The sequence below is a fragment of the Oncorhynchus masou genome, chromosome 15, assembly GCF_036934945.1.
Source record: "Oncorhynchus masou masou isolate Uvic2021 chromosome 15, UVic_Omas_1.1, whole genome shotgun sequence".
NCBI classification, from domain to species: Eukaryota; Metazoa; Chordata; class Actinopteri; order Salmoniformes; family Salmonidae; genus Oncorhynchus; species Oncorhynchus masou.
Genome location: NC_088226.1, coordinates 27,468,297 through 27,480,633, shown reverse-complemented (window position 1 = coordinate 27,480,633; position 12,337 = coordinate 27,468,297). Strand labels below are relative to the sequence as shown.

The following is a 12,337-nucleotide window of genomic DNA, read 5'->3' as shown; positions in this document are numbered from 1 at the left end:
TTCCCTTGCTCGGGCAGAACGACATATTTTCACCTTGTCAGCTCAGGGATTCTAGCTTGCAACCTTTCGATTAGAAACACGCTCTAACCACAAGGCTACCTGCCGCCCCTATATGCATAGGTTTGGTCCTATGCTATTTTATTCATGGGCTTTTAGATCAATTTGATAGACTAAATCTTCTTTAGGTTGGCTCGTGACTTGCCCTAAGGCCTTTCCCTAGGTGTGGCAGCCCTATAATTGTGTCATCACTAGTTACCACAATCAATAAGTAATAAACCCCGCCTATTTCTACAATTTATCTTCTTAAAATCTGATTTTAAACCTACCCGTAACCTTAACCATACTGCTAACCTTATGCCTAACGCTTTTTGTTTTCATTCATATTTACGAAAGCCTATAGCCAATTTTTACTTTGTGACTGTGGTAACTAGTGGAAACCCAATACGTGGTCGGCCATCCCATGCACATCCTCCAAAATGACACCAAGGTTTGGATAAATCAAGGTAACGTGTGTGTAATTCGACTTCGCTGATTATCAGAATCCAAAAATGTATACATACAGAACAATACAAAATTCCCTGAAACCAGCTTGGATCTCTAAATATACATCTACATAAATATGCATGTGTAGGTCTTATAGCTATCATCCGCTAGTATATATACTTTTCCTTTTGAAGGACTGTCTGTAACTATTCTAAGCCTAACCACCTCCGAGGCCTGAGCCCTAAGCCTAACCTCTCTGACCCACATGCCGAACCCTAACCACCCCAAGAGACCTGAGTCCCAACCATAACCTTTCTGGCCAATAAAACCCAACCATAACCACCCCAGAGACCTGATTCCTAACCTTAACCTCTCTAGCCTCCATACCTAACCCCAACCATTCCCGAGTCCTAACCCTAAACCTCCTTGGTTCTCATGCCTAACCCTAACCCCTAGGGAGATCCAGGCCCTTTTCCCACCATGATAAGTTTAATTGACACTTTTACCTACAACTATAAAAAATATTTGTCTACAAATTATTTTGAATATACCCCCCTATTTTCTTATGGCAAAATACATCCCGTTTTGTTCAATGTATATGAGATCATCCTCAACAGCTAACATCACTTTTTGTGAATTTTGGAGAATTTATCTAGGCCAATAATATGAAACACAAATCACATAAAAGCCTCATAATTCATAAAGGTCATGTTAACTGACTGCTATTATCGGGGAGGGGGGACGTATTATGCGCGAAATGGGGGCGGAAAGCCTTTATGCGCATATATTGATATAGCCTATAAGCATCACATCTAAGTAAACTTGGGAGTCACGCGATGATATGGTGTGTTGTCCTCCCACTATGACTCGTGAAAACATGCAGTTTGTTAGGCTACAGATGAAATAAATTGATTAACTTCAGAGTGGTGAACGTGCACGGTGATGCGTTTTATGCCGGTTTCCAATAAATATCTCGTGTGACATGAGGATCGATGTCTGACTGCCGTTTGACAAATACAAATACTCTCGCTATTATGCATAATAATCTCATGTCGCCCCCCATACCAGCACAGGCACTGTATTTGTCATTAGTTGGCTGGAGCGCACGTTGCAAGACCAGAGTAGACACATTTTAAATTTAACACAAGCCACTGATAGCTATTTGCTTTGTTGCAATTACTACATGTTCAATTGGTCATTTGCCAGGTTAGGGTATAGATAGCTAAAAAAAACTCCTCCGAAATACAGATTTAAGGTCATGAAGCAGAATTCCTGCTTAGGGATGAGAGCACATTATTACACCAAATTTTCACTCTGAGTGATTTTGCATGCCCGTTTCTATTATTTGCCCTTAAGATTCAGAGGCATATAAAATCTCTATGGCATATGGAAATAAGCTATTGAATGGTCAGTGGTCATCACCATTTGAAGCATGTAATTAAATATAATTACAATTTTGGCTGCAATATGTTATAGGCCAAGTGGGACCATCATGGTTGCCTAACGAGAAGAGGGAACTAATAGAACATGAGGGAATTGATAAACCTTGGAAGCTAATAAAGAGAGGGAATGAATAAAAAAGAGGGAATAATAATTTTAAAAAAGAGGGAATGGATTAGCCTGGCTGTTTATTTTTCTCCACCAAGACCCCTAAGTGGCTCCATAAAGGTTAATTAGGTGAGATATAAAATGCAGTATTATTCATGATTAGATCATTTTTGAAATTGGAAAAATGTTCCTTGAATAATAAGCATGTAGCCTGTTATTTCATAATACTTTTGTCAGACAGACAGTAGACACACCAATTACAATGTGAACATGGCTCAAGCAGAGCATGAAGGATGTATAAGACATATATATTATCAAATTTGTAAATTTAAAGATATTATTTTCCCCTTTCATCTATGACCAAACTAGAAAACAATTTCACTTGTGAAAATTCTAATCCAATAGCGCTCCCTGGTGTCTGCTAAGTGTAGCTACATAATGACAATTTGTAACATGTGCACCTTTTGGTGTCTGTCGCAGATGACACTGTTCCCTATATGGTTTACCACTTTAGGCCAGGCCCTATAGGGCTCTGGTCAAAAGTAGTAAACCATATAGGGAACAGGATGTCATGTGGGACACGTCACTGGGCTATGTTAAGATGCCCTAGCTGGGTAAAATGGTTTGGTGAATAGACCCAGGACTCATTGCAGCTCTGACTGTTCAACCATCTTTTGCCTATGTTTGAGTTGTCTAAAATTGAATAAAATGTAACAATTAATTTACCCTGATAAATGTAGCATATATGCTGAACCTGATAACATATGCAAGATAAAACTCTATATACAGAGACACGATAGATTTGAAAACAAATCAAGGTATTTCTTGATTATTGTAATAGGCAAAAATGAGGCAAAGTCCATCTAGTTTAGGTCTTTCAAACAGAAAATTAAGCTGTGACACTCAATATATTTATTAGCACTTGTCTTTTCTCTGTCTCATGGGAAATGGTCAACTAGTAGTCCTTGCAAAAAGTAGTCCCCAAACCTTACAGCTTTTAACTGTAAGCCCCATTTTTTTTAATACATGAGGAATAAAACAACCAACTCACTCCCTGTCAGCCAGTCACAACACATACAACCAGGTCAATCACCACCACTCCCGAAAGCCCAAGGGCTTATTTTATTCTCGTTTAGTGTAATAAAAATAAAGGGATAGACGGGGTGTTAGCATGGCAGGCCTGACAGACACACCTGGCAACATTATGTACAAACTGGAATTGGAGGCAGGGAAAGGAAACAATTACACCTGGATTAAAATACTCTTAGAGATCATATCAGGTACTTTATATGTTCTCGATTGAGCTAACCTGTTGAAAAATGGAACAAATAGAAAAGTCCCAAAAAGGAAAACCACACCCTCCTGGCACCCCAGGCAGGATAAAACAAACACTCAGTGCTTGAACGATTTTCAAACAATATATTAACCCAGGTCTGGGAACTATAAAACGGTGTGGCGATGACTGTGTCCTTTTCCTGTGGCGTGTTCGCAGAGACAGTGGTCCGTTTCATCTGTCCACTCTGGCACAAAGCCAGCAGACCCAGATTGCCATCTGTGTGTGTTGGGGGGGATGAAGGCAAGAAAACATATGGGTTGGCCAGGGGTTGTTTGGCAACAGAACTGAACCTTAAGGCAATGTAAGCCAACCAATTACACTCTTTCAGAGATCTTTCATACATGTTAAGTATATGTTTGTTTCTTTATTGTTCATTTTTTTACAAGATTCCCTGGCGGTCGGCAAAGAGGGGAAGAGCGGGATGCCGAGGAACATAGAAACCTGTGATGGAGATGCCAGTAGTTGTAATGTCCGTTGGGGGAAAACATTTTTTTTAAATGTACCCAGTCTGAATTGAAGAGGGGTGGAGGGGGGCAGCCTAGCCCTGTCAGTTTGTGGGTTGGTCGGTTGGTTTATTTGCTTGCTGGGTTGTTTGAGTCCGAACACCGCCCCCTCTCCCCTTCCCGGAGTGCTTCACAAACTTGCCGGACAAGCTCTGTGCTGGGGTACAGGTGGTCTCCTCTTTGGAAAGAGACAAAAGGGAAAATATATTAACTAGCAGGCTGGTGCAGCAGATTTAGGGACACAGATCAAGCCGAGTCATGGACTAAATAGCATACTCAAATGAAAGTGGTTAATCTGTGTTCGGGAAACCGTCCCATAATTTCCAAAGCAGGGCTGTCATACATACCTATGACACATATTCAACATACATTTATTCTATAGGACTCCAATTCTGCTAGCGGCTCAGGGGACTGGCTGACCTATGTGAGCTTCTTGGCTTTGTAGAGTGAGTCCACCACTTTGCTTATGTTCTGAATGGTCTCCAGGGCCGCCTCATACGTTGTGTCTACTGCAGGCTCATCGAAGATGATCAGCACACCCTCGCCTTGGTCCAAAATACCTAGAGAAGGAGGTGGAGGGATGGTGTCAAGTGGGTACAGAGTAAAGGCAACAAAAAAACCTCAGACCTAAAAAAATGTGATTGTCTTCCTTTAACTTGAAGTTAATTATTACATTTTCCCAACAACTATGGGACTAAAATGACGGGAGGAGAACATCTGGATTTAAACTCCCCTATGTATTTATTTGGGAAGTAAAGCTAAAGGTTTTAATTTGGCTCTATGCTCCAGGATTTTACATTGGTCGGCAGGTTTTAGCTTCACTGTCCAAATAAATACATAGAGAAGTGTATGTGTTCACATTTTTCATTATCATAGACACCTACCGTGAAATTTTGTGTCAAGAATCATCTGTGACAATTTCCTCTCGACATCTCCCTGTGTAGAAGTGAAGAAACCAAATCAACACAGCTTTACATTACTGCTTCAGTCAACATTAGAGCAAATGTTTAAGGAAGGAAATGGGCATGGCAAAATAACAAAAATAAGTGAAAGATGTGATGACACCATTTAATGTCCTAGTCGTGGAATAAGCCAGGACTTACTTTAGAGAGTTTTATGAGGATGGAAATGTGTTCTATCTGTGGGGAGACAGAACAACACTTGTCAGTGGTCTGGAACACAAGCTCAACAAAGCAAAACAAATAGACAAAATTCTACAAATATTACTTTTATAAACACAGCAATTTGACTTTATACTTTACAAATCCTTAAAGAACTTTACAAGACAAAATATCCAAGCTGAACAAAGCTAAACAAATACTAGCCTTTTACAAATAGCCTTGCTATCAATTCCCTGCCAGTAATCTATAAGCATCTATAATTTCCCATAACCCTAGTGGTACAATAAACTGGCCTCAATGTGTGACCTGGGTTGCTAAGGGGTACATAATTAGTGGGCAGAACACCTGACAGCTATTCTGACTGTACAGGCCAGTGTCTGTTCACTCCTCTGAGGGGACTTGTGGGAAGGAGTGCGTGCAGAATGGAGTTGTTATTGTTGTAACGTGTGTTTACTATTTACTGTTGGTAGTAGATAATGACAATTGTTTGCTTATATAGTCTTGATCTATACAGTCCTTTATATTTATACAGTCCTTACCAGTCCTCTTGCTGTGCTAATAGTGTACAGCCTATTCATTACTGCTTAAATCCTGTAATACAGAACCACATCCTTCCAACATCTATTCCCTGTCTGCTGTGAGTGTGTACAGCAATAAAGTTCCCTTGTGTGTAACTGAGGTTGCCTCATTCCCCTCTTACCGGGGAAGGTGCTAGCGGGTCACAGATCAGCCCAAACCGAGTCGCTCTCTTTCAAGCCTACTACTTTTAAAAACAAAGAAATTCGGATTTTACAGACTTAACAAATTCTTAAAGAATTTTACAAGAACAAAAGCCTAGTCTTGTACTGGAAAGCATGCGCCCACCCTCCACAAAATGCTCAGCTGTAAGCTCACCTGTACCCTGGAGAAAGGCTCGATAACACGGATGAGGTTCTGTTCAAGCAGGTTGTCATAGAGCGTGGTCAAGTGTGTGTTTATGATGGAGTCGTCTCTCAACTCACCTCTGTAATCTGTCAGGGCCTGGAGAGAGAGGGGATAGAGATAAGAAGTGGGGAAAATAGAAGGATATAGATAGGTGAGAAAGTAAAGATTTAGCAAAAGAGGGGATAGAAAGAGAGGAAGAGCAAAACAGGTGTTAAGGAACCTACAATATGGGATAAACAATGCAAGGGATAAAAACAGCAAATGAAAAAAATGCATCACTGTTATTCAGATCACTCAACATGCTCTTTCTTACCTTTTCAAAAATCGTCCAGCGACCAGTTATTGCTGGCCTGCGCCACGCATTTCAGAGAGTCTGTCTGTCTCCCGGTGTGCCGCAGGGCTAGCTTTCCACTGACGAGACCCTGGACCTCCTCAGGAATACAACAAGACAACAGGTTACTCATTCAAGACATCAACTTTCCTCTTAAGCTCTTATCCACACATAACCAACTCCATAACTAACTGTTGTGCTGCATATTTACTAAAATTCCAAAGTTATATCATAAGTATAGTGATTACACATTGATCATCATTACACACAACATATAGAGTTGAGCGTTCAGCTGCTTACAGGTTGAGCATGATTTTGCAGAGCAGCATGTATTTGAGAGCGGTGATCGCTCTGGGATGGTCGATGGAGTCATAGCCTTCGAAGGACTCGTAGAAGTAAGAGTAGGCAGTCTTCCAGTCCTTCTCCTCTGCTGCGTGGATGACCCCTGTAAGGGTGGAGGGGTGAGGAGGCTATCAACCTGCTCAAATCTGGACCTCAAGTCCTGTTGCAATGCTGATTGTCATGCTTGCTCTCTCATCAGGGATTGATTTAGACCCAGGACACCAGCTGAGCGCAATGAGGTAAACAGGGAAATCTGCATGGCCACCTCTGTACAACTAGAAAAAGTCAACCTGCAGCTGTGTCTAGTTAGGACCCGGGCCTTTATGCTTGGCGGATGTGGAAGAGCTGATGCCCTACCACTTTAAAATGACTTAAATATAAATTATATAATGTTTAATAAATCCCTGAATATATTTTTAAACTGCAGAGGCCACTCCTACACAGTGGACATAATAATTAACTAGTGGCGGGTGTTTTAGGGGAGGCGAATGGAGAGTAGCGGACCTGACTGCATGTCCAGGGCGGCCTGTAGCTTGGGCGGGCCGTAAATGCCGTTGGCGGTGGTGCGTGCAGAAGTGAGGGCAGCTCGGGCATTGGGCAGGTTGCTGAGGCCGTGGTACGTCTTACTCTCCAGCAGCTGTACCTCCACCAGCAGGGCCTTGTCATCCATTTTCTTCAGTTCCTTGAGTAGCTGGGTGCCTGTGGGAGAGAGGGATGGAGAGAAAGGGAGAGACATGAATGAATACACCAAGCCAGAGTTGGCAGATTTGAAGGGCATTTTTATTTTGACACCACTTTGTGTCAAAGTGCAGAGAGATGAGACGAGCCTAGAGAGAGACAAAGTCAATGATACCACCACCTCTGAAATCATCTAACATAACCACCAGAGGTCCATTTTAAGAAAGAAAATTCTCAAATTGTTCAATTGGAATTTCAACTCAATTCCCAAATTGACAGAATTGAAATGTGTCATCAAGATCCACCAATGGCCCTTGAAGCAAGAACTGCAACGCTACATAGAGCAAAATAGACTCAAGAACCCCAAGACGGGCTTAATTTCCATCCACTGTAAACCATTTAGTGAGGCGAACCAAACCCATCATATCAGTGCTCCCGCTCAGCTCTCTTCCAGTGGGGTCCCCTCTTCCACTCCTTACCTCCAGGTCCTGTCTGAGGAATGTTCTCTTCTCAGCCATGGCCCACTCGATGCACTCCAGACACAGCTCCACCTCCTGGCCTGTAGCTGCCTCCATGTCCAGAAACAGGTCCAGCAGCGAGCGCACCAGCCGCCCCGCCTTGGCCTTGCTGACCCAGACAGCAGGTTGGAGGGGATCAGTTAAAGCAAGCCAAGGTGAGGAACAGAAACACTAATGTTGATCACAATGACTAGGTATTTGGGATGCAAGGTGATTTGTAGATCAGTAATTCTGGGCAGTCCGCATGCAATGTAATCAAATCTTAAACTTGCGCACAGTCAAGGAGAAACTTGTCACCGTCACTTAACATTATAGAAAAAGTTAATTTCCACAGCTTCGTAATTTGTTTCCTAGCCATACTGAAAATTGTGACAAAACTAGTCAGCATTAGTGTTGCACGTTATACCCAGGGATGAAAATCTGATATCAACTTTCGAGGGGACAATTACATTAAATTCTCAAGAGCAATTCCTGAGGGAGACACCAAAAGTAGTGCTGTAACACATAGCCTACATTGTAATATGTTAAATGCATATTGAGGAACCATAATCCCTACTACTGGATAATTGATAGGTAGTTAACTGAAGGGTTGTCCCAAATTGTTCAAATGTTTAAATCATTATAATACTACTACTACATATAGTTATAGCAGTGTTCCTTATCAGACCACTATGTTTGCAGGTGTTTGTATTTACAACCAGCAATACCAAGAAAGGACAGTAGGTGGCAATGGTACTGTACACTGTTTATGGGTGCAGTTTTCGTAAATACTTTACAATGAGCATGGTGTGATCTCATCTAAAATAATCTCCATTGAGAACCATCAAAGTTGGTCTCAGTATTGAATTGACATTTTACTTTTTCTGATACATTTATATAGCCATTAAATATGTGCCACTGACCTGAATCTACTACAATAGCTTTACAAGAACAAAAAGCTCAAAATAAGTACAGTTCTAAAAGCAAAAGAACTACTAACCCAAATAAATCAACCAAAATATCCTTCAAAAATACTTATTTATTGTTCAGTCAGTGTCTCAACTCTTCAAACAAAAGCTATGGACAAGTATGTCACAAAATAAGCAATTTTAAATACAATAAAATAAATAGTAAGTGTACGGTCATGTACGAATAACTACTAAACAAAAGAACAAATTTACTATATACCAGGGTTTCTCAAACAGGTACCACAAGGTTTCCAGTAACTTTACATATAATATAGAGGGGGCGGGGGTCCCTGAGGACTGTTCAAAGAGACCTAATCTCTCCTGCAATGCCTCAAATGACTATTGGCCATGATGTTCAGAATTTCCTTCTGTGCTTTGGGGCCTGTGTACATTGCGGTACACTCTGTTAACCACTTCAGTAAAATGGGATCATCCCCTAAGTTTCAAAAGCTGGTATAAATTCCCACTGTCATCTGTGTGGCCTCTAAAGGCTTGTCCCGGTCTTGCCACATTGCCGCACCAAACTAACAATTTTCATCAAGCAGTTCATGTCTTGCGTCCTCCTGCCGTTTACCCCACGCGCTGGATAACACGGCACGATTGGATTTAGCTGGTGTGCTGCTACAGTTACAAAGTTGCAGTGGGTTAGGCAGTTTAGATGTGCTGTGAATTTTACAATGGATTTTCTCCAGTTCCTAAAACCTGCACTAATGAAGGCAGCATCTGCTTTTTGGCCAAAATATGGCTGGCTTGAAACCCTTGGCTACAGTGCAAACAACACTCCTTTTATTGATGGATTATAAGGTAGCCAGGGGAAATCGCAAAACCATTTCTCTTGAAACGTCAACACTCACTTGGCAAGAGTTTGCGGTTCTATAAATTGTGGGTGTGGCTGATATGGTTTTGTGCCATCACTGATGTAACTGAACAATGCTGTGCCACTGTCCCCTATACTGGTGCTGCTGGCAAAAAGGTTGACACCTGGTCCTGCCGTGGCTGTGACACTGTCCTCTGAAGTCTCTCTCCCTGGCTCTTTCCCTTTCACCACCCTCACTGACACACAGTCTGTCTCCTAGAAAATAAATAAGGTGTTTGAAATACTCCTAAATACTGGTACCCAAAACTACACAATCACAACAGCAATACCATTGCCTTAAACAAATATTGGTTCAGTCACCAGTTTAAGTTGAGTGGGGGTATCCATGGCATTGCACAATTATGTTCCTATTTTACAAGTCTAAAAAAGAGAACCTTTCATAATGTTGTCAAACAAAGACTCAACAAACTTACCTGAGACTCCCTGTCTCTGCCAGTCTGTCCCTGCCTATCTGTCCCCAGTTCTGCTGTTTATGTGCCATCTGTTGCCCGCTCTGCCTAATGACATCATTATGTCACGTTTTTCTTATGAACATTTTATCAACTAGTCTTTGAGATATTAGGCAACTAGGGTTCTTACTTTGCATTGTGGTGTACTGAAAAATGCTCTGATTTCCGTCTTTGCTGGCGACACACAGTGTGCAGTTTTATTTACAGTAGGAGCCAATAAGTGTCTATAATCAACATAAGTGCTTTCATGGCATATTATTGAAATAAATAGTTATGTTTACAGTAATTTATTGGGTGGGACAAATCATGGCGCGTCCACCCCATCCCCCCTGGGATTGCCGCCTATGGGTATACCGGTACCATGGTACCAAAACATCATGATACCATTTATGAATACCGTAGTACTGTTTCATTTGATACTACTGACTTTTTCATCCCTACCGATCTAAAGAATCTGTTGGTGTCTGTTATAAAATGTTTATAAAAGTCAGCTTTGTTAATAAATTCAATTTCATGCGCTTATCACGTGTGGCAGCTGTCAACCAGCACCATCCCCTAGACCCTACCAGCCCTCTCACCTGATTCTCTCCTCCCACTTTTCACTCATGTCGATTCCCCCATCAGTTTTTTAAAATATAATTTTGCCGTGATAGCGAGCAGAGATGCAGACCCAGATGAGTCTTCTGTTACATTTGACATGCAGATCATTATGCATGTATACCCCATGATGTTGGTGGCACCTTAATTGGGGAGTATGGGCTCGTGAAAATGGCTGGAGCCATTCCATTTGCGCCGTTCCAGCCATTATTATGAGCCATCCTCCCTTCAGCAGCCTCCACCAATGTGTATTCCTTCCTCCCAAATCACAGGTAGGCCTTTGCAAATATTAGCAAAATCAGCCATTCTATGCATTATTATATTATATACTGAACTGTGTGAAGTTAAATTCAATGTGTTGTATTGAGTAGAAGTCTGAATTTCAGTGACAGGTTTTTGGAGAACGTTTCGAAAACGTAAACAAGCGTCTGGGGACGGGGCGAACAGGATGCTAGGCCACAGATTTTCTTCCACCAGGTATCGCGATACTACTCGGTATAGTGATACTTGGCCTGGTATCGTATTGTTTGCAAAATGTCAGCATCATTCTCTAGTAGAGGTGATATGTGAGTCTGCACTTATCCACCTGAAATCGGAGGGGATGAGGGAGGGAGGATATGTTACCTGCAGCCTGGCCCGTCTTAGCCAGCAGACCACCCAGCTCCAGGATGCTCTGCTCTTTGACACACACTGCCTCCTCATCGCTCTTCTGGATGTCCCGCTTTACTGGAAAAAAACAATAGAAGAATACTTGTTGACATTGGCAGCACAACCTTCTACATGTAGACCTAGCATAATAGATGGCAAAATCTAGGCTATATGTGAGAAAAAATGTGCAAACTATAATACATGCCATAATCAGTTTTGTTGTCAAATCAGTGTGGATGCTCACTTATAAGTCACTGCTTTCAGTTGACAGCTAGCTGGGGGAAATCATCCCTGGGTCCAACATTGGACACAGTTCGCTAGCAGTCAATGTAACAAAGGCTGAGCCACTATCTGTTGAGCTTCTGCTGTGAATAAATCTGATTTAGCTGGCTCTACTTACCAACATAAATGTGTAGCTAGTTAGTTAACATTACTGAAATTACACCGAGGTAAAGACAGTTTCAGGTTGGATATTCAACAGATTGTCACACTTTCAAACCTCAATAGCATTCAAACCACTTGAGCCACAGACTCCACATAAGTGTCATGATGTTGGAAAAATTGTGCATAACATTGCACAGGTCTTATTTTCACGATTTGGACATTCATTCGCTTTCCAACGCTAATAAACACGTGGAAATGTGAACAGGATTTTTAATTCCTAATTTAATTAGTTAGTACAAAGTACAAACTTTTTTTACATTCAAATTTCAATAGCTCCTTGGTCATGTGACCTACTGACCTCAACCAAGGTTCAGAATGTAAACTCAATGGGCCTACCCATTGCACGCCCTTTAGTTAGTCCTTTCCCCCTGCCCTACCATGCCCACAGCAGAGTTTTGTTATTGGATCACAGCCCCGCACCGGTGGCTGGCAACCCGTTAATGATCCTTCCGCAGGTTCACCTACGGAAACCTTGTTACGACTTTTACAAATTCCCTAACCCCCGGTACGTCTTTAAACGTTAATAACTAAAATTATAAGTCCAATCTGGATGTTTTTTTGTAACGCAAAGGCACGCCAAGACCTGCATAT

The 12,337-nt window shown here is 41.7% G+C and overlaps 1 pseudogene; it reads right to left on the bottom strand.

Moving 5' to 3' along the window:
• Nucleotides 1-3,116: 3,116 nt before the first annotated feature.
• LOC135556832 (26S proteasome non-ATPase regulatory subunit 11A-like) lies at nt 3,117-12,086 on the bottom strand (annotated as a pseudogene).
• Nucleotides 12,087-12,337: the final 251 nt, after the last annotated feature.